General features: G+C 38.9%; 1 pseudogene; it reads left to right on the top strand.

Annotated features, from left to right (window-relative positions):
• Positions 1 to 934: 934 nt before the first annotated feature.
• Positions 935 to 8,606, top strand: LOC148728543 (uncharacterized; annotated as a pseudogene).
• Positions 8,607 to 24,307: the final 15,701 nt, after the last annotated feature.

The following is a 24,307-nucleotide window of genomic DNA, read 5'->3' as shown; positions in this document are numbered from 1 at the left end:
AATGGAGGTCCCGTCTCCTACAGGGTTAGGGGTAGGAGACGTTAATTTCCCACACACGAGATTACTGTGTGATGGATGTCCTCCCCTGGGGTGGGATGGGCGGGTTAGGATTGATTGTAAAGCGCTGTTGATCTGTCATTGTAAATAGCGCTCTATAAGTGATAAATTGTAATTGTAATTGTAACAACAGTATACAAACGCCCTAATGATGAATATGATGTCTAGCTTAAACTGAGATATGGCTGCTATTAGTGAATCACTCAAACACATTTATGGTGCCGACGAGTCAAAAGCATCTCCTGCTACGAGGAAAAAGTCGCACCATTCACCTGAATCGGGCATTTCAACTGATGTAAATGAGCTCCTTAATGAAGGAGAACCATCAGAAACTAGCAAGGCGGAGGAATCTGCCGGGGAAGATAATGTCGTAGACGATATCACTCAATCACTGGATGAATCAGAGAAGACAGCTGAAGCTGTCTCGATGAAAATTAGCCAAAATCACCGATAAAGCATGGTTACACAAACTTTCGGAAGACCAGATGAAAGAAAAAGCCAGAAATATCATCTACCATCCAACTGCACCAAACTTATCACATTGCCTAAAGTGAATGAGGAAATTTGGTTAAAACTTCCACGAGAAGCTCGTGGCAAAGACCTCAAACTTTCCCACCTACAAACCACCACATCAAAGGCGGCTTACGCAATTGTCAAATCCACCGATTTACTATTGAAACTAAAGACAAAAGTCGACCAAGAAATCGCAAAAGAGCTTAACAACTTGGTTGTAATGACAACCGATTCATTGCAATTGCTTGGGCATGCAAGTTATGAAATTTCACAAGTCAGAAGAGACGAAATTAAGCCCAACCTTCACAAGGACTATGATGACCTTTGCTCTTCTAACATTCCAGTGACAGAGCTACTATTTGGAGATGAGCTCCAGACCCAGCTAACTCATATTAGAACTACTAATAAATTGGCATGCAATACGGCCAGCAAATCATCCCACTCGCAAAAGCAACAGAATAACAATAACGGCAGGTATAACAACAATTATATCGTGCACCACCAACCCAGAGACAGCAGAACAACAAAATGAAGAGCTACTCCAATTACAACCAAATTGCACGAAACGTGCCAAAATTCAAACAAAGAAATAAAAAACAAATGCCCACTCTAACAGTAAGCAATTACAACATAACATCATCAGAATTTGTGGAGTACTGCAAGTTTAAGACTCTAACATTCAGAGCTGGCCAGATAACTGGCAAAATTGACCAGTGAAAAACATTGACAACTGACAAGAAATTCTTGACACGGTTGAAGGGCACAATATGAACTGTACACACATACCGATGCAGGTTAAACCTCCTCATCAACCACAATGGTCTGATAAACAAGTACAATTTATAGATTCAGAGATCCTTGCACTACAGGAAAAAGGGATTATGGAACCCACATTTTGAGAACATCCTGATTTCATTTCAACTATTTTCTTACATCCAAAATAGGACAGCTCCTATCGTAGGATTCTTAAATTAAAATCACTAACCCAGTATCTTGAATACCGTAATTTCAAGATGGATACAATTGCGACAGCAACTGAGATGGTCACACCTGGCTACTTTATAACTAAAAGAGATCTCAAAGATGCCTACTATTTGGTTGCTATTGCCAACAAGGACCGCAGACACCTGAAATTATCATGGAGGGGTAACCTGTATCAGTTTACATGCTTCCCGAATGGTTTAGCTTTTTGCCCAAGAAAATTTACTATGTTCCTTCAACCTGCCTACTCCAAACTTTGCCAACGGGGCATCTATCAGTTGGTTACATTGATGATTCTTACCTGCAAGCAGATACTTATGAACTCTTTGTTGAAAATATTATTGATTGTCACATTACTCAATACCTTACATTTTACTATTCACCCAGCAAAATCAGTGTGTACACCTACCCAAGAACTTGTGTTCCTTGGGTTTATAATAGATTCTCGGACTATAAGAGTACCTCTCACACCTCAGAAAGTTTGCAAAGTCAAGACTGCCCACCAGAACCTTTTAGAGCATACAAGAAATAAATTAATTGAATCCCTTAAAGTTATTTACTGATGCCAACAGCACAAAGGGCTATGGCACTATCTTTGGTAAGCATTGGTTCTTTGGCGCGTGGCTGGAAACATGGCGGCATTTTAATATCACATTTTTAGAATTCTTCCCAGTTGTTATTGCTCTGTGCACGTGGGGGCCTTTGATGGCCAACAGATGTGTCATTTTTAACACCAATAATGCTGCTTTGGTTCACAATCATCACACTTGTAAACACAAATTGGTAATGATATTGGTCCATGACCTGGCATTAACATCTTTGCAACACAACATAATGTTTCAACCAAGGCATATTCAAGGTGTTCACAATACTCGATCCCGCCAATCACATTTCCTGGTTTCAGGTCGACAAGTTCAAGGACCTGTGTCCAGGATCGGACGAATTTCCCATAAAAGTGCCCAAAAGCCTTGTGCCGGAGAGTTGGTCACTAATTTGTGGGCTCTGCTTGAGTCTTCACTATTGTCTGCTACCCGGAAAATGTATCAGAGAGTGTGGGTAGTATTTAACAATTTTTACAGCCACTATTTTAACTCAGCTTCCCCTTTGCTCCCCTTTACTTCCACTTCCTTTGGCCCTTTCCATTTCCTATCTAAACCCACGAAAATTGGCACCCGCAACCATAACATCTTATCACTCAGCTCTTAGTACACAAAGTAGCCGCTGTACACGATCCTACCAAAACATTTGATTTCAACAATGATTAGGGCTTATCCACTTTTCCCCTTTCTGGCAGTGATAGGTTGGATCAACAGCTAAAGAACCTTGAAAATGGCCAAACCCGGAGGTCTCCTGACAGCAGCATGTACAATGCATGCCTCTGTGATTTGCAAGACAAGCATAGCAAAGACTTGCTATTGTCCATGCATATTAAGTGCTCAGAGAGGTGGTTTCTCTTACAACTGATGAAGAAATATGCGGGTATTGCACTGATATGTTTAGGTGCCAACATTTGTCATTCAGAAACCCAATTAGAGTTGTAACTGTTATATCGTATTGGAGTGATGGCTGCAAGTCTCAGCTTTCGACGGCATCATTTTGACCGCCTCCCGGTTAGCTCAATTGGTTAGAGTGCCAGATTGTGTTGTGCGGGAGGTCGAGGGTTCCAGCCCCGGCCGGACCAATACTCATGATCTTAAAATAAGCAAGGAGAATTTGCTACCTTTCTATAATCAAGAGATGGATAGATATTCGAGTCTTCTTGGATAAGGATGAATAAACAGTAGGCCCCGTCTCCTGCAGGGTTAGGGGTAGGAGACATTAATTTCCCACGCGGGAGATTACTGTGTTGTGGATGTCCTCCCCTGGGGTGGGATGGGTGGAAATTGGTCCTGAAAAGCCCCCATGGGGAGAGGTCGACTAACATACGTAAGTATGTACGTATGAGTTATGTCCTGTTAATTCTTCAGATGAACAAGCCATTGCAAAATGGTTTTGTGTGCAGATTCCAAAGGCAACAAGAGCAATTAAACAGCTGGTCAAGGAAAATACGAAGCAAAATGCTGACATGTCTTGGCTGTAAATACCCTTCCACAATTTCGGTTGAAGATGCATTAAACATCAACAGTCCTTTGTGGTGTGTACGTTACAATGACATCCAATCGCATTCTGCTGTTTCCTATTGTTTAAGGAGGCAACTCACTAATTTGCTCCATATAGGCAAAAGATGCCAAGAGGAAATGGCCAACACCAAAGAAGAAATGGTCTGAATGTTCAGTCAATTCCAGGAAAAGTTGAAGGTATTGGACACTTGGTCTAAGGAGCTGAAAGAACAGAAGGATTCAGAGTGAGCTCATGCACTGCTTCCTATTGCTCGCACTAAAACAGATGAGCTTTCCCTATTCACTCACGATCTCCACGGTCTCTTATCTGGGGGTGCTGGTGGCCTTAAGGAATGTGAAGGTCAGTTTGACCTTAGAATTTTCCACTTGGTCTTCAGAAATGCCAACTCTCGTGGCACATGCACGAATTTCGTCACACGTCAAGCCACAAAGTATATCTTACAGTATCCAGATGCCCTAATTCCTTTGTCTTAGCGGCATGAAATCAAGGATTTAGTATTTTTCTTTAGGGCCATAAATGGCATACATAACATTGACATTACAAACTTTGTATAACCACTTCCACTCATCATAGCTCCTCTTTGGACTATCAGCCTTTAAAATGTAGCACATCACTTCACGCCGGGTCAGCTGTCGGCAATTTTTGGTCATGCTATGTCGCCAAAGATAGCAATATGGCCGTTGTCATAACTTATAGCCCTGGAAACTAGTTTGGAATGGTATATACAATGCTCGAATTGCTGTTTGGGAAAGCACGGGATGGTATTAATTTCACGGGATGGTATTAACCACTTTGCTGTTGGGCAATACAACAATGCAAGGAAAAGCTTGCAGGAGGAGTTCGCCAGAGAGAAAGCCACCGCCTTTCTCAGCTTTCGAAAGAGGTGAAAACACTCCAGCGAAAAGTTCAGAGAGTGGATGATAAGGTAAACAAATTAAGAATGACTACCTTCTGCTGAAATGAAATTAATACCATGAAGTTAAATATGTGAATTTTCCTTCGTCTTCTCTTTTGCCTTATCATGGAGCCGTGAGGAACTGCTCTAAAAATGGCTAACTTCAGCTTCAAAAGGCTTTTTCGTTCTTCTGAACATAGCATCAAGTGTTGCAAAAATGGAACCTGCAAACCTTTGGTGAGAAACGTATGTTTTTTGTTTTCAGGATTTCGCTTTACTTTTTCAGAAATATTGCTTTTTATGAGTGGTTTGTTTCAGACTTTAGCACAAACAGACCAGTACTGAAATGGTTAGGACTTACTTTTTGAACCTTCAACACTAGTGATATGCCTCTCAAGCGAAAGCAATTAATAACCACTTTGCTGTTGGGCAATACAACAATGCAAGGAAAAGCTTGCAGGAGGAGTTCGCCAGAGAGAAAGCCACCGCCTTTCTCAGCTTTCGAAAGAGGTGAAAACACTCCAGCGAAAAGTTCAGAGAGTGGATGATAAGGTAAACAAATTAAGAATGACTACCTTCTGCTGAAATGAAATTAATACCACTAGAATCTGCTCTCGCTACTGTATGATTTCCCTAACTTATTATTAAGGTATTCTTTGAAATCTATCAGTGATTATTTAGTCTATATGTTTCACCATTTAGTCCCTTATCAGCTCTTTATTAAAATACATTGGCCTCACTTTGTAACACAAACCAATAAGAAATTCTTCCGAGACAATCATAGTCGTGCAGGTGAGGAGAACTCAGTTTTGGTGTTGAAGCCCAAGCAAACCAAAATTACCAAATTTGAAAGGAAAATGCACACTATTGCCTGCAATTCAATATTTGTAATATAATTAACATATATCTACATACATAAACACAGAATCTTTTAGCTCTGCAATTTTTGACAGTAATGTTTTTGAGACTAACAGATGTAAGTTGTAAAATGTGGAGACTTTTAAGCTTATGGAATATTTTCAGAAAAAAGGACTGACTGAGAGTCAACAAGAAGTTCACACCCCGGAAGGTGAAATAAAGATAATGTTGTTAGGTCACGTTTATTTGAAAATAACAATATAGGCAAGAACAAGAGAATGATAACTGAAGCATAACATGCAATCTTGAATATATTGCAAGGATACTTTCTGGATTACAGTATTAGATGTGGCTATTGTCTCAAGTGTACAACACCATTCTATCTGAGAATAAAGAATTAGAAGCTATGAAATAATAACAAGGCATATTCAGTAGTATCCTTTACTAAACAGTGACTCATGTGCGTCCACCAACTGACACTAGGGATTTTAAGGAAGGTCAACGAGGAAGACGACGATGATGAACCGGAAGTAATTTTCCATTATCTAGGGGTAGTGCATATATGTCGCAATGCCACTCCACCGTCCACCACTCACTGTCCACTGGAAGTTCACAACGTGAAATCGTCCATTTGTTCGTCGTCTAGTGAAAATGAGTATTCATTGGGATATTTTTTCTTCGTTTGAAAGTTTTGGTCCCCAGGAAACTGAAATAATTTAGGAATATGCCATCTCAATTAGATATATTTTTTTGATCATATTTTTGGTCGTAACGTTTTGTAAATCGCTTTATTTTTGTTCCTTTTTGAAGGCACTTCTTTAAGAATGGCGGCTGAGACTGGGTAGGTTTCAAGCATTGTAATAGAATTGTTTAGGTGATTATTACTGTGAAGCCGTATTTAATGAACTGAAAATTCTCCAGGTATATCTGTTCGTGCCAAAAACTTGGTTTAGGACTCTCCATTAATGCCTGAATCCCTAGTTTTACAAATAAAAACAGAGCTGTTTTGAATGCACTCTTAAGCGGGAAATTGTCAAGCGGACAGGCAATAAGTGAAAGACTGCTTAAAGTAAGGTGGACATTCAAGTCCTCATGCAATTTGTAAGGAGGGTTTAGTTCATCTGTATTACAAAAAGAGAGTGCAGCAGTAGCTATCATGGTCAGAGTTAGTCTAGGAAATCATTTCATATTCTTCATAAGAATCCATGCACTACAAGAAGCAGTTGAAATGTAAACTTATATTTCTGTAGCTTGTATGATAAGAACATCGCAAGTGCCCCAGCTTCTCATACCTTAGAATTTGCAACATGTGTGCACAATTTTAAAATTAGAAGCATATGTATGAATTAAAGAATGCACGTTTGAACAATTAAACACTACTAAATGCAAAAATGTCTGGGTTTAGGGGCATACTTGCTCAGGAAAGTTTGAAATTTGTCCTCAAACTTAACTTCCAATTTTTCAGCTTCTTTAAAATCGGGATTACTGTTGTACTAGCTCCCGGTAACCGCCTCCCGGTTAGCTCAATTGGTTTAGCGCCGGACTGTTGTGCGGGAGGTCAAGGGTTCAAGCCCCGGCCGGACCAGCACTCAGGGTCTTAAAATAATTGAGAAGAATATGCTACCTTTCTATAACATCGATCAAGAAATGGTTAGATATTCTAGTCTTCTCGGATAGGGACGAATAAATGGAGGTCCTGTCTCCTGCAACTATTAATTAGTTAATTTGGTTAGGCAGGAGACGTTAAAGAACCCACTTCACGAGATTACTGTGATATGGTCTGGCCTCGTTAATGGGAATAGGGGGGAGGGGGCATCTGTTATATTCGCTTTCATTTGATTGTAAACTGCTTAGCAGTCTGGTAAAGTCCCCCGTACAGTGTTGTAAAGCCCCATGAGTTTAAGATATGAGCGCTATATAAATACAAGTTATTATTATTATTATTATAGCTAACTAATCCCTGTGACAAATAAACAAACACAAATGAAATTGGACTGTAGTTTAAAAGGTTGTTGTTGTTGTTTAATTTTGATCCGTGTTTCCCTTCCCAGCAATTACTCTATGGAATGGTCAGAAAGTCATGATCTTGCCCTTGTGGACAAGTGCTATAGTGCTTGAGCCATTCAAATATCCTAAATGCAGCAAGGAACGAGGTGAAATTTGGGGGCAAATAGCTGTTAATCTGAACAGTCTGGAATGTCCAAAATTTAGAGTGTCGAAAAGATCTGTAAGAGATAGATTAACCCTGCTGCAAACTAAATATAAGGAGAAAATAAGAGAAGAAGAAAGGGCATCAGGGATAGACTGTGAAGAAACCCAGCTAGATGTTGTAGCACTAGAAGAAATAGCTGAAAAGGAAAGGGCTGCTGACCTGGAGAGAAATGAAAAGGCTAGTGCTGTTCACAAGAAAAATGAAAGTGAGAAGGCAAGTGCAGAAGAGGTAACATAGGCTGCAAGCCATGGAACGTCTTGGTAAGACACAGAAAAGAAATGCAGATTCAGGAGAAGGAAAGTTCAGTAAATACAGGAAGAGAATTTCAGATGCTGTTGAATACCTGAAGGAAAAGTTTCAAGAAGAGAAGGAGCTAAGGAAGGAGGAAATTGAGTTGAAGAAAAAAGAGCAGCAAATGATGCTGGATCAGCAAAGTCAGACACACAAACAGCAGCTGGAAATGATGAAATTGATGCAAAAACAAAATGAGGCTCTCATGAACTTGCTTGCAAAGGCTACATTTCAAAAGTGACTATAAATTTAAGTTAGGAAACTTGATTGTTCAGTTTGTTGTAAAAAACTGTAGTAGTAGTAGTAGTAGTAGTAGTAGTGCTAGTGGTAGTGGTAGTGGTAGTGGTAGTGGTAGTGGTAGTGGTAGTGGTAGTGGTAGTGGTAGTCATGGTAGTGGTAGTGGTAGTGGTAGTGGTAGTGGTAGTGGTAGTGGTAGTGGTAGTGGTAGTGGTAGTGGTAGTGGTAGTAGTAGTAGTAGTAGTAGTGAACTTTATTTATGTGTTGTGAAAACCTAGCGCATAGCACTAATTGGGGACACATGGTAGAAGCTTTAAAAATAAGAAATCTGGAACCTATTTACAGAATTAGTTACCTAACCTATTAACAGTTAAAATTATTTATCAATGTCTTAGAGTTAAAAATCAACTATTACAGAGTGCACATTTTTTGCATCCATCATCAATCATGACAGTTATGTCCGTTCTGATTTTGCACTTAAATCCGTGCAGGCTCTCTTCACTGCGTAACTCTTCTGTAAGTTTCAACCAGAGGAGAGGGCCATAGTATCTTATAGAGTGTACCATATTTTACTGTATTAAAGCGAGGGATTCTAAAATCTGCATTTCTTAGAGAATATCTTCTATCGCAGTTTACTTCTGACATAAATAGTTCCTGTATTTGACAAGGAAGTAAGTTCTTTTTTGCCTTGAACATAAGGATTGCTATGTCCTGGAGCCTTCTGTTCACCAGTGATGGAATTTCAGCCAGCTTCAGCAGGCCGTCATAAGCGAGTGATTTGTCGTTGAAAACTACTCTCAAGGCCCTTTCCTGTAGTCTTTCAGCTTTACGTTTGTCTGAGGCTCTGCAGAAATGCCACATGATACTGCAGTAGGTCAAGTGAGGTAAAATGGTGGTTTTATAAAGTTGTAGTTTAGCGTAAGGGGGTATTAGTTTTCTTAGACGACTTAAAACTCCTATATGTTGACTTGCCTTTTTACAGACTAAGGTAATATGCTCACTAAAATTTAGTTCAGAGTCCAGGAGTACCCCCAACAGTTTGATAGATTTTGATCGTTCAATGTCAGTCCCATCTATATGCAGGTTTATACTATTTTTGGCCTCAGTTCCAGAACCCATAAGCATGGATTGATATTTCTGAACATTCACTTGTAGCAGGTTTTCTTTGTACCATTTAGTAATTTTGCTACCTTCACTCAGCAGTTTCTCTTCAACAATACTAGCAGACAAGCCTGATGCAAAAATTTGATGATCGTCTGCATACATGGAGATTCCCTCCTCAGTTATATAAGTGAGATCATTTTGAAATGAGTTCCACAAGAGGGGACCAAAGGAGCACCCTTGAGGACAACCTCTTATTGTATCTTTCCACTGACTCGTCACAGGACCCAACTTAACCCTGTTCCGTCTGTGAGAGAAATACGCACGCAGAAGGTTGAGGGCTGATCCTGAAAAGTTGTATGATTCCATTTTCTTAAGGATGCAAAGGGCTTCCATTCCACCCGCAACGGATCTTTGGTAACATATAAGGCTATCTGGAATTTGAAGGACCTCTGCCAGAAGTGGAAGGTCATGTTTTCGGAATCTAAATTCTGCCACACACTCTGAATCATTCATGTCTTCCAGTGAAAACCTGCCACAATTCTCGTAAGGAAAATGTGGATTTTTTGGACAGTAATCTTTGTATAACAGCAACAGTTCTTCATCATTTAAATATGCATGGAAGTGACTAAGGAGAAAAAGCTCCTGAAGTTTGTGAAAAGAAACCATAATGGTAAAACTGGAGCTTTGAAACAATTTTTTTCATTTGTTTACGTTCATGTTCATGTCGAGAGCAGCTTAAGTTGCTTTTTCCTGCCCGTTTTTTTACCAGTGAACAACAGTCTCAACCCAGAATTCGCGCAGACATATTCGTCATCATCGTCCTTTTCGTTGACCTTGCTTAAGGTCCCTGTCTCACCTACGACACTACAGTGTAGATGCAAAGAAACATTTGAAGCTGCCATGATGATTCGTGGAGGAACAATTTCCAATAAAAGACCTGCACTTGATGGTCTCTTCCACACCATTTCTAAAAAATGCAAAACCAGTGTTCTAGGTGATTATATACTATCTAACAGTAAGGTTACAAATTATATCATCAAGCAATGTAAAAAAGAACAGTTGGCAGAGTTTAAATGTTCAAAAGATAATGTATTGCGTAGCATAGTTACTTACTAAATATCTGGGGCAATGGGAAAAAGAAAATACCAAGCTGTGAGGTTAGCATCAACAATGAAGTCTAGTGATGCAAAGAGGGGAGGTAAGACAGCTATCAAGTTTATGTCAAGCTGCCCCATACCAAAACTTCTTCCTGACAATTCTCTTGTGAATGAAATTGAAAAGATTGATGTGGGAAAGGTCTATTCCATTGAAGAAGAATTTTCTACAAACATTGATGATGAAAATATTGATGGGTGCTTTAGAAACTTAAGTATTTGCCCGACTACAAAATTTCATTTGAACATGCAGGGGAAATGCAAAGGTGCATTAAAATGGTTTGAAGAAACAGAGGATAGGTTTCTCGTTGCATTTGGGGGGTATGGATGCCCTTTTGGTAAAAACGAACCTGCTTGTTCATTCCTTATCAGCTTTCTTAATGTTAGAAAGACAGTGGCATCCAGCAGTGACAAGTTTTTAGTCTTTGGGGGCAATGTAGAGGAGCCCTGCCTTGTTGTGAAAAAGTACATAGATTTTTTATGTAAACAAATTAAGGATTTAGATGGATGTGTATTTCAGATTAATGGTTTACATGTGTCATTTTGAAGAGCTTAATTCTTAATGACATGAAAATGTTAGCAATGCTTGGTGGAGAGCTTAGTAATTCTGCTACATTCTTTTCAATTTTTGCAAATGTAAGTACAAAAGACTCTACTGATTTAGGGGGACATTTGGCTCCAGTCCTTCATGCAAATGGATGCCCTGGTAGTATGCCAATAGACTTAAAGATGCCAAGGCTGTAGATTCTTTTAAGGCCTCACTGGATGGAAACCTTTGTCAAAAAAAAAAAAGAGGTCTAAGGTTACTGATTTTATACCTCATCAAAAGAGCCGTGAAGAATATATTCCTTTGCTGGGTAAATTAATTGATAAAGCTCATGTAGAGCCTCTTCACCTCAAAAATAATGCTTGGGGGTATTTTTCAAAGTGCTGTTGAAGGAGGCAGTGGCTAAATCCTACATACCATCAACATACAAAACATTTGCAGAGGTTCCAAAGGATACCTCTCTGGGGAGACTGGTCACTGCACTTAAATGTGAAGTGAAAGCTGGTCACTTAGCTAAAAAGGTCCATAAATGGTTTGACGAAACACAGGGTAAGAAAGGGGATTTGCAGTATCGTTTTACAGGAAAAGAGTTAGTTGTTTTGTCACAACTTTGCAAGGTTGTTGACATTTTTGAGGCAGGACAATGACAATCAAAAACAAAGACAGATTATGCTTTCCCTAGCTTATATTGGTGTAAGACGGAGGGATTTGTGCTCAATCATCAATTGATTTCAAGTAGAAGATACTCATCTTGAGCAACTTCAGCAATTAGCAAAAGAGTACTATAGCGTGAATGCACTACTGTTACTGTACCACAGTAAATCCAACTATCTGGACCACTGGCCATGTTGTGCCTGCTCATGCCAGGCAGGTCCATGATAAATATGGTCAAGGTCTTTTAACTGTAACAATGGAGGGCAGAGAAGCCAAACATATAGCTTTACAGAAGTTAAGTGCAAACACTACATACCAACATCGATGGGCTGAAATTTTCAGGCATGAATTTATTATGTTGGTTTCGTTACCTGAACAGCATCATGAACCTTGTTCTTACACTCCTAGTAAAAATGTTTACATTCCTCAAAGAGTTTTTAATGACATTAACTACTGCAACTGTAGACTTCATAAAGCTGATCCCACTGATAAGAGCTGCTGTTTATGTAGTGATCATCTCATGACAAAGGTGAAGTTAGGTACATGAATTGACCAATGAAGTCACCAAAAGAGTGCTTTTAGAGCATGCAATTATTGTCATTAACCATTGTTTCCTTTTTCAGTTCAATGAAAACTCAGCATTTTAATCAGTAAATCGGTTGTATAACAAATGACTGGAAAAAAATTAATTGCCTTGATTTAACACAAGACAAAAATGACCTTTATAAAGCACTCGTTGACAAACAGGCAACACTAGATGTTGCATTCCAGCAGAAGTAGTGGGTCACAAGTCAACAACCTGTCAAGGTGATCAGAAAATGATCTCGTTTTGTTTTTAAAGAAACTGGAATGCTCATCACAGTTAGGTCAAAGTGCAGGCAAATCATACATGGCTGGGAGGTTGAAAACTGTGATCAAGGTCTTGAAAATGCTGCCAGAGGCCATAGGCGAAGGACAGCATTTTAAAGACCGACATCGCAGTTTTTCACCATACAGACTGACCCTTAGCCGGCAGATAACATTTTTTTTTAACTTAACGAAATTCTTTCTAAAAGAACCCGAATTGTGATTTAGGGCTGTACATACAGCAAGATCTTCCATAAACTGGGCAATTTTTGAGTGAGTAAATGCCATAGTTAAAATAGAGGTGATGCAAATTAAAGAGAGATGCTTTACTAAAACAATTTCATTTGCATAATGATAAAGGAAATTTATTCCTACAGAGAATAAATGAATTTATGTGGCTCGCTACGTGAGTTAATGTTTGACTAGTAGGGGTCAGTTTACATACAGGACTCTTAGTTCTGAGTATTTAATCAATGCAGGCCAGAGTTCAGGCCTCTTTTTCTCCAGCTTCAGTAGAAAAACGTTTTCACGGTCTTTGGACGTACAATCGAACATACAAGCATCTGGGAAAAAGAAGAGAAGCTGAGAAAAAGTTAAGTATCGTTTAGTGATATTTTGCTGCAAGCAAAGTTTTATTTTCATTCATTCCTGCCTGGGATCAATGATGGCCGCCTTAGCTCAACCACACGCTCTGGTGTTTGGGCATTCATTTGTGTGATGATTCAGTGAATTCATAGACAATAGCCAGTCAAGAGACCTTTATCGTCGGGATTTGCAGCTTGTTGATACGTGTGAGGTCGCGATTTTTGGTACAGGAGGATGCACAGTCGACAAAACAATTCGTTTCGACTTGAACACAATTACAGGCACTGCCCCCAATGTTGTAGTAATGGAGATGGGATCCAACGATGCTTGAGATATGGATAGCGACGCGGAAACCATCACTAGTAGCACTAACGGAATTACTGATCAGCAAATGCAAGATCCAGTTTAACTAGAAAGACTTTTTCATCTCCTTTTATCCCTTCAATGTCAAGAGTTCATGGAAATTTCAAAATGCAATGTTGTAGCACATTATTAGCTGGCATAGCGCTTGCAATGACGACATTTTGTTTCTCTGAAAATATCTCAAAGAAGACCCAACCAAAATATTCCAGTTAGAACTAGTTAACTGGGTCTGGAAATAGTTTACATATTATTGTTCATCTAGCAGTCTGTTTGTTTGTTTACTTTTTAACTTTTTCAAATTACATTGTATTCAGTTTAACTGTAGGTCAAAATTATTTATGAGTAAGAGAGAACTTGAAGGAACAGTTATTAATTCATTCAGCCTCGCTGTAAGATAAAGTCATAACATTGGAATGTCAGAGCACAAAAATATGATGGCATTTCGTGAGTGCTATGGTCGCCTCCATGAGCTGCGATAACTAGCTCCAAATGTCAGAATGATCGCTTTAACTAAAACAGCAATAACGTTAACCAAAGCAACCATTTTAAGTATACTTGTCACGGACAAACCATTTGAGATACAAGAAAGTCCAAACAAGCCAAATGTGACATATGTGGTTGAGTGTATTCAGAAAGATAAGGACCATGAATGGTACTTTGAGCGGCTAGTTAAGGAATTACGAATAAGGAAGACATCATCTGTTAGAACAATCATTTACTGTCAAACAATTAAGCAATGTAGTGTGATATTTGGAATAATTAAAGGCATGCTTGGAAAGGACATATATGTTGGAACTGAGAAAGGAACAGGCAATGTGCTTGTAGAAATATTACACTCCTGTACACTATCCACTAAGAGAGAATTCTTCTCTCCTTCAAATCGATAACTGGAACTATTCGCTTGTTCATTGCCACAATAGCTTTTGGAATGGGGGTAGATTGTAAGGGAGTTTACAGAGTGATTCATTATGGAGTTTACAGAGTGATTCAATGTCGAGGCCTACATTCAGGAGACTGGAAGAGCAGGCAGGGATGGCATCCAAAGTACAGTGTACATCTTGTATCATAGCATCCTTTTGAGTCATGTTGATGGACATATGAAAGAGTAGGTCAAAACGTACAATTGTAGACGAAAGGAGCTGTTAGAATGAACACTTTGATTGTTTTGGATATCAGCATGATGTGCCCCATCTTTGCTCTGACAACTGTGCTGCACTTTGTCACTGCAGATTGCAAATTCATTGCTGCATATCCTGTGCAGCGAAGTGAGTCACCAAGTTATTTCTCAGTACAACAAAGGGAAGTGAATGCAGAGGAGACAAAATATGTTCAGGAATGTCTTATTCTCTACTACAAGTCACTAGTAATTAAACTCTTGAATACAACAGCATATGGCGAGGTGATGACCCTCACAAATTTACAGTTCATGCTAGGATTTCCAAATATCAAATTGCACAGGTCGTGAAAAACGTGGGAATAATTTTCAGTTTGTCCGACGTTTATAAATTTGTTGAAATTTGGGACAAAAGGCATGCAATGAAGATAATTTCAGTTATCAATGATGTCTTCAAAGATGGTAAGACTGAAAGCCAGTCATCTGAAAGTACTTCAGAGAACAATGAATACAATTTTGATGAGAAGTTTCTCGATGAATGGCAGGAAATTCTTCAAGATGATGACTTCCTTGATATGATTTTTGATAACTTGTCACTTTCTCAGTTAGAAAACTCTTTCCAAGACAATGAAAATGTCCGAAGCAATGCATCTGAATGACCAATTGTAAGGATTCTGTATGTAAAAATGTCGTAGTTGCATGTATACTCTTTCATTTCATTTTTTAGTGGTTTCCTTTACAGAAAGGAAACAAGAAGCAAGGACACCAACATCCCAAGCCCCCGCGAACCATCAACCAAATGAACGAAGAGTCAAGGCCAAGCTCACCACTGTCGAGTTCAGATGATGAATGCACATTTACATTAAGTTCTCGCACAAAGGTTGGTGCTCCCTTTGTGTCATTAAAAGTCAATGGTGTTATATGAAAGTTCTTAGTGGACTCTGGAACCAACGTGAACATTGCGAGTTTTGATATGTTGAAGATGTTTGACTGTAGATTAGAACCTTGTGACACTACAGTGTATGCTTTCAATGCATCTGAACCCCTCCCCATGCTGGGTAAATTCAAGGCTTTAGTGGAATCCAAGTGTCAATCAATTGACTCTGAATTTCTCATGGTAGATGGTAAAACATCCCTTCTTGGATATGCAACTGCTACAGACCTTGGAAAACTGCAAATCACAAATGCTGTGTCTGTGGAAGGGAACATGTTCCAAAACTACCCAAGTCTGTTCAGTGGTCTTGGAAGGATGAAAAATGTTGAGGTCAAATTGCATATTGATGAGACTGTGAGACCTGTTCATCAATCGCACAGACACATCCCATTTCATCAATGAAAGAATCTTGAAGCCTTTGCTGAATCCCTGCTACAGCAGGATATCATTGAACCTGCTGATGGACCCACCCCCTGGGTATCTCCTGTGGTTTTGCTGCCCGAGCCCAAACAGACTGGTGGAGTATGGCTGTGTGGACATGAGAGAAGCTAACAAAGCAACTACCCGAGAAAGACACCTCATGCCTACACTTGATGAAGTGATACATGACCTCAGTGGTGCGAAAGCGTTTAGCAAACTCAACCTAAACCAGGGATATCATCAGCTGGTCCTGCACCCAGACTCCAGGCATATCACAACCTTCCCCCTACATCTTGGTCTGTACAGGTGTACAAGTGCCTTAGTTTTGGCATAAATGCTGCGGCTGAAAAATTTCAGGGTGTAATTGCTACTGCTATCGGTGACATTCCCAGTGTCAAGAACATTAGCGATGATGTCATCATCTATGGAATCAACACAGAGGAGCGTGACAAGACCCTGCATGTTGTCCTTACCCATTTCTAGGAGTTGAACATGACTCTAAAGAAAGGAAAGTGTCAATTTTACATGCCGCGTATTGAGTTCTTTGGGATGGTCTTAAGTGCAGATGGTATGTCACCTGATCCTGTGAAGGTGGAAGCAATCAAGCTAGCAGAAGCACCTACCTCAGTGGGCAATGTGCGCAGCCTGTTAGGCATGACCAACTACGTGTCTCGTTTCATACGTTGCTATGCACACATTGTGGCTCCTTTGTGCGACCTCACACACATGAGCGTTGAGTTCAAAAGGAAAGATGTTCACCAGGCAGCATTAGAGCAACTTAAGTGTAGCATCACCTCCAATGAAGTCATGGCATATTTTGACCCTTACAAAAAATCCATCCTCCTGGTGGACGCTAGTCCTGTTGGACTAGGTGGCATGCTAACTCAAGGTGGAAAAGTGATTTCATACGCCAGCAAGGCCCTCTTTAGTGTGGAAAAGTGCTACATGGGTAACAAGGGTTTGTGATCCATCACAAATTTCATCTGGAGGTACATGCGGAAGTGATGACAGCCCCATGCAAGAGCAAGTGCCTCACGCTCGATTTCAATAGCCCTACTTCACAAGCCTCAGCTATGATTGAGAACTGCCATCTCAAGCTACAGTCTTTCAACTTTGAAGTGTTGTATTCAAGGGATGACCTGAATCCAGTGGACTACATCTCAAGGCATCTCCAGGGTGATACAAAGTGTAATCTCGTCGCCGAGCAGTATGTCAACTTTGTGGTGTCTCAAGCAACACCTATGGCTCTAAGCAGAGAAGAGATCAGTGAAGCAACCAGGAAGGATACCTCTCTTCAGGCAATTATGCGCCTCATCTCAATTGGTCAGTGGGATATAATCTGAAGCTGGTGGAAGGAGTCAATCCAAACACCCTCAAAATATTTGCCAACATCCATAGTGAGCTGACTTCAGTGGATAGTAACCTCATGATTCGTGGAAGCCACATAGTAGTACCTGACGCACTTCAGAAACGAGTGGTCAAATTGGCTCATGAAGGCCATTTAGGGCTTGTTAAGACTCATAGCCCGTTACGTTCAAAAGTCTCGTTTCCGAAAATTGACAACCTGGCTGATTCTATTGTGAAATGTTCTGTTCCCTGTCAAGTTACTATGCCCAGGCCTTCCCGCAGACCTCTGCAGATGACTCCTTTGCCCAATGCTCCCTGGGAACAAGTGAGTGTAGACTTTTGTGAAGTTCCTGGGCACTATGTCCTTGTTGTAATTGATGACTACTCAAGATTTCCAGAGATTGAGATCGTCCATTCTACATCTGCCAAAGTGGTGATCCCTAAGCTTGACCACATATTTGCTGCCTATGGCATAACCCAGGTGGCAGAGTCGGATCATGGCCCCCTCTTTAATGGTAATGAGTTCGCACAACTTGCTAAGTATCTTGGTTTCAAGCACTGAAAAGTGTCCCCACTGTGGCCTGAAGCCAATGGAGAAGTGGAACGCTTTATAAAAACCTTTGGAAAGATGCTACCTACTACTACTCACTGGAAGCAAGATATGTATCAGTTCCTATGCAATTATCGTGCCACTCCTCACTGTACAACAGGTGTTGCCCCTGCTACAGCCCTGTTTGAGAGGCCAATTAGAGTCAAGCTACACAACTACGTCGGTGTGCCAAGTGGCAAAAGTCCTGACCCTGTAACCATGCGCAAAAGAGATACTCAGCAGAAACTCAGGATCAAGAGCCAAGCTGAGTCAATTATCCGTTTAAAACGGATCATCAAAGCGTTTAAATGCTTTCTTCATCCGTTTAAACGCTTTGCTCATCCGTTTAACGCTTTCGACAAAACGTTTAAAGGGTTAACCTATCCGTTTTAAAAAAAAATCCATCCGTTTAACAGTTACTTGCATCCGTTCAACGTTTATGAAGAGCAACGGTATAAAACAGTCCCAAGAAGCACCCGTTGAAAATCAATCACGCTTCGATCGAGCGGCTATGTTGGTCTTCGCTACAACTTACTGTTTGCAAATCTCTGGTATGAGAAGGTCTTCGATTAGAAGAATTCTCAATCAGATATTGAGACACGAGAGCTCGCATTACCTTACGAAAACAGAATGATATTCTTTAAGTAACACGAGAAGAGCAAGATTTGTTTTCATGCTTATGCAAATTTATTTCAATAGATGTGTATGGCAAAACTATTTACTGAATCGGTGGCTATTGGGTTTCTCATCTTTTATTTCCATCGATTGAAAGGACACAAACATGGCTTTATAAAAGCTATAGTTACAAATTACTTTACGAAATCAAACGCTAGATGAAACATGAGCGAAAGAAAGTTGCATATGCAAAATTGTTTCGATAGTTAACCAACGGTGAAATCTACAAAATCGGCGGCTATTTTTACCTACATATAATCCATTTCTTAACGTTTTTCACTTGATAGTGCGATTTCATTTCGGTCAATATGTAGAAGAAACAATGTGGGAACATGAAAAAAAAAAAGACTTTGCTTCTCAATTCTAATTTTTTTTTTCTGTCGAGAATGTTCAGTTCGCATGGTATGATTGACAGATTGCTTCCTCTGCTTATATTTCATGCAAATTTTCAAGCATTGCGAGCTCTCCAGAGCGAGACTCGCTCTCGGCTCGCTTTACTCGCCAGTGGATAGCTTAATCACAAGCTAGTAATTTAATTTTACTTTGTTTTCTATTGGTGTCAGTCGAATATAATATTAGTATGAAACGTCAGTGTTCCGCAAGAACAATATTATTCGTATAATTGTTCGCAACGGTTTCTGTTAGTTATGTGCATGGCTTATCCTGCTGTTCTTTAGCCCTCCTGATCCGTTCAAGGTTTTTGTCCATCCGTTTAACTGAACGTTTAAGCTATAGATTAATAGATTCTGTTCAACCGTTTAACATTTTAAGCCATCAGTTTATTTTTTTTCTCGGCCATTTAATGGTTTACGGAATCCGTTTTTGGACTTTGCTCTACTGTTTAACGCTTTGGACTATCTGTTTAAATGGGTATGCAAACCGTTTTAACACTCTTACTACCCGTTTATTATCTGTTTACAAACCGTTTATTTTCAACCGTTTAACGAAAAAGCGTTAGTGTACGAAATCCTGTGCCCGCTCACAATTTTTAACCCACTAAGATTTACAATTGACCTGGAAGTTTTATTTAACAGAAAGTTCAATAGAGATAGAGTCACCATTATGGATTTCACGAACAATAATCAGATATCACTCAAACACAACAGAGTTCAATGTACAGGAAAGTGCATGATGGTATCATATGACTAAACTACCAGAATCTTTCAAGTTCTTAGTATTGTTATTTCATGCCAGTTTGTTTCCCAAATTCAAGCTATTTTGAGACATGAAATGAATAGATGAACTTGACATCATCATGTAAATGGTCAAGTTGACATGCTTGTCAATTTGTCCTTCAGCTGAAATCTTACACAGGAATGCTGTTTTGTTAGTGTTTATCAACATACATAAAAATATCCATTCCCAGCTTCTGTTTCTTTTGGTCAGCTACTATATGTGACAACCTACTTTGTGTAAATCTAATTGGTTTCTAGTGTGATTTATTGTTGCTGAGCCTACCAGTAGTTTACATTTGTACTTGAGTTATTACTGTTTTGCATTAATGATAGATGAAAAAGGCACGGGTCATTCCACAGTATTTTGGACAAAAAATATCAAAAATCAAAATTGTTTGTTTCACTCAATTTCTTGACAAATTGAAAATATACTAGTTATAATATATGAAAACAAAAAACTTTGTTTGTTGTCAGTTGTTGTGTATGCAGAAATTATCATAAATTACCATATAAAGTGAAAATAGCTGTTGCGGAGGGGAAAGTTAAATCGGTTGCTGATAACAAACTATTAACAAGAATTTTGCTGAGCTGGTATGAGACAAAAACTACTCAATGCAAAGTTACTTTAGTATTGACCAACATTGATATTTTACGTATGATGCACGATCCTTCGCAGTAGATAGCGCTATTCATGCAATAGCGCTATCTACTGCGAAGGATCGTGCATCATACGTATTTAACACCGTAGTTCAAAATTTATGAACTTCATTGATATTTTAACCATTACGACAGCAGCAGACAATGTCAGGAATGCTGTTTTCCCCTACGCAACATTTTGAGGCCTAATAGTTTTATTTTTGGGCTAGCAAATAATCAAATCAACTTCTTGTTTTCATATCTTCTAATTTTTGACCCAGTCTTAATTTTATTATGTTCTAATGAATTTCACATTTTTAGCTCAATCTGATAAAGAATGATTAGTTTCTGTTGCGGAGGGGAAATTTTGTTGCGTAGGGGAATTCTGTTGTGAGTTTGTACTCAAACAATACATTGTGGGATAGCTAAACCATGTGCTCAAAATTCAATATGGCTTCCTTGCTGAGTTGAGAAGCATTGAATTTTAAAAAATGCCTTCTAACACTGAAAGAATTAGAAAGTTCAGAAAGAAAGTGAGAAGTGACCCTATTAAAAATGAATAGTACAAGAAAAGAGACAGGGAAAGAAAAAGAAAGAAGTATGCTGACAACAAAGCAACCATGACTGAAAGTGAAAAATCCAAGCAGAGAGAAAGAGAAAGATTAAAGAGAAGAAAACAAGTAGCACAAAAACAGCAGAAGAATTTGGGAAAGAGTGAAGAAAAAACGTATGACACATTCAATAGCCCGCAAAGTCTAGGAAGAGCAGTTAAAAAAGTGTGCCAGAGAATCTGCCCACTATACATCTCACAAGCTAAGATCAACACTCAAGTAGAGAAGTTAGAGCAAAGGTGGAACGCATGCAGAGCGATTCCTCATACACATGAAATTCATTTTGCTTCCAAAGCTGATGATTTTAAAATTAGAGTAGCCAAGAATTCGCAGTTCTTTTACAAAGAGCCCTTGAGAGAGCATGTTATGACAGTGGATCCAGCTGCAAGTGTAACATCAAATGATGCATCAACACCATCTTCACCAACAGTATGGGCTTTAAACAAAGATGAAAATGACAGCAAAGAAGAAGATCAAGAGGAGGGAAATCACCAACATGTCAGTGGTAACGGTAATGATGACAGTGACTGCTTTGTCACAGATGATGATGATGACAACATTGATGAAAACAACAGTGTAAATGAGCCCAATGAAGAGCAGGACCAAATGAATGTACATATTCAACATGGATTACCACCAGAGATGTTTACAAATAGCTGCATGTTTGCAAATTCCTTAGCATTTCAGTTACCTCCTTTTCTGACACCAATGATTGATTGCATTGCAACTGGCAGGCTTGTTTTTGGAGGAAGTCACCTTGTTGACAAAGATGACCTGAAGGGTTTACAAGGGCATGGCAAAACAGCACAAGAAAAGTGGCTATCAAACTTTGTAATTGACAGGTACTTAGAACTTGGTCAATCAAGCAAGTGCAACTACAGAAATGGAAGTGATCACATGGGAGAAGTTTGAAAAAGGGGTTGGAGCATTCCCTGTCCAACAAGTTTTGAAGGCACTTAAACCTATTCTCAACCAGGATATATTTGTTGTTCCATGCAACACTAATAACAGCCACCACTGGTTCCTTTTGGCAGTTCAGCCACCACTACAGTGTGTACTGGCTCTAGATAGCATGCCAGGTAGCTTCATGAAGCCAACAGTTTATAAAGCTATTGAGAAGGTCATTCAGTTAATGAAAGAAATTGATGGCAACCTCAAGATTGAAGAGTGATCGTTTTATGCCAACAAGCCTGGAGACATCCCAAGCCAAATAAATGACTATGACTGTGGTGTCTTTTCATGCATGTATGCCAGAAGTCTTGTCAATTTGAGCCCTATGATTTCCCTAACTGTTCACAGCATTTCTGATCTAAGAAGCTACATGATCCTTGAACTGCACAGAAATGCTGTTACCAATTCCTCCACTAAGCATGAAAGTGGATGAATATTATGCAGTTGACTATGTTAGCCATTACTATTTTGGCAGAATTCTGAGCATTCAAGGCGATTTCATCTGATTCAAGTTTCTACATCCTATTCGGCATGGTGCAAATGCCACTGACAGCTTCGATTGGCCTACAAGAGATGATGTTGATAATTTTCATAAGAATTGTGTTTTATAGGCCTGTCCAGTTAGTGGGCAATACTCCTTTCACAGTCTTGGAGCATGAGCATGTTAAGAAAGTTTTCCTTTATCTCCAGAAGAACTAATGTATATGTTGTAGTTCAATTTTATCCTTGGTTCAAATTTCATTTCCTTTGTTCTCGGTCATGTTAATGTATGATAATGAGTTTGAAACAAAGGAAAATAAAATTTGAACCAAGGATAAAATTGAACTACAACATATATTCTCTGTCATATTCAACACTTCTGAAAAAATTGTGTTGGTCATTTGAAAGGTAAACTTTTGCAAAGATAATGACAGCAGTTTTTTTTTTTCTGATTACTTTTTACCTTAATTTACAATATCTGTCGGTGTTGTTATGATTTGTTGATAAACATTGACAGTTTTGCCATATGTGGGTACACCTTGCATTTTCGTACCTGTCTTAAGAAAAGAGGAATTCATACAAACTACACGTTAACAGTGTAACAAGTTACAAGAAAGGTTACTGTAAAGGTTGGGGAGCTTAAAATACAGTTGTATTTTTATAAAGCCAATGTAAAGTTGTTAAAGTTCATATATTAAAATACGGCCATTATAATTAGGTTTCCGTGGCTTGTTTTACAAATACTGAAGTGTAGACAAATTTTCTCCTCCGCAACTTCCCCTCTGCAACAGTGGATGATGGTCTTGGATCCTGCCTCACTGAAAAAGTGCTGTACATTTAAGTTTCCTTTTATGATTCTTGTAATTAACATAAGTTGATAAAATGGAAAAACCATTGAGCTTAGGATAGCATTCCAGAATTCAGAGAAAATAAAGAATGAAATAAAAAAAACTTTTAAGATGGTATTTTCTGTTCCCCTCCACAACAGCCCTGTTTTGATGGTCTGCTATCTAAATAATGCATTTAAGAGGAAAGCATGGCACTAGAAATGATAGCTCCCTTAAAGACATAAAAGCTCCCTAAATATGCAGAAGTAAATGTAAAAATCTTATTACACTACAACATGATTAGTGTCTCTGAATTTCCCTTCCACAACAGACGGAATACTGTGGAATGGACCGCACCTAGCTTTTTCAGCCAGTCAAGAGTGTAATTTTTTATGTATATCAGTATTCTGATAAATTAACCAAAACCAAAACCAAAACCAAACAAGTAACCGAAAAAAGAGCTGTAGTCTACCAAATAAAGGCCTATAAGTACACATGTATTGCTACCAAGGTTAAATATCAATGCTCATCTGAACCATTATGAAGAGAATCTAGAAGACTGCCAAGCTTACAGAAAGTCATGAAATGTTGAGGTCTGAATAATTCTGAGCATTACTTGGAAAACATAATACTAATCACATTTCAGTTGTAACATTAAACTACTAGGCTCCTTATATAAGCAATGGAATATAGGCTTCGCAGAAAATCATTCATGAAAACCAAAACATCACATCATTCCACATTTTGTGTTGTCCAACTACTTGTTTCAATACTGGCAAGTAAAATACATTAACTAGAACATCATAAGCATCAAACTCCAAAAATGATCCTTAAAACGCGATAAGTTATCCTTCGTTTTCATGAAATTGTCATGAGAGCCAATCCTTGACCGGTACAGTAAACACCAGGAAATAAGAACCTTATTTTTTGGCAGTCTGGCAAAAAAGGTTCTTGTTTAAAGGGGTAGTTGTTGGTAATTTTGGCAAAACAGGTTCTTAATTAGGTTCTTAATTGCTAAGAGGGGGATACAGTTGTCATTGATTTGCATATATATGATAAGAATAATAAATAAGCTTTATACGGGCTAAAATTATATATAATACTGTATAACTGTAACTTTCAACTACTGT

The sequence above is a fragment of the Stylophora pistillata genome, chromosome 6 (genome assembly GCF_964205215.1).
Source record: "Stylophora pistillata chromosome 6, jaStyPist1.2, whole genome shotgun sequence".
Classification (NCBI taxonomy): domain Eukaryota; kingdom Metazoa; phylum Cnidaria; class Anthozoa; order Scleractinia; family Pocilloporidae; genus Stylophora; species Stylophora pistillata.
Note: the sequence above shows the minus strand (reverse complement) of the source record. Positions and strands in the feature narration are given on the sequence as shown.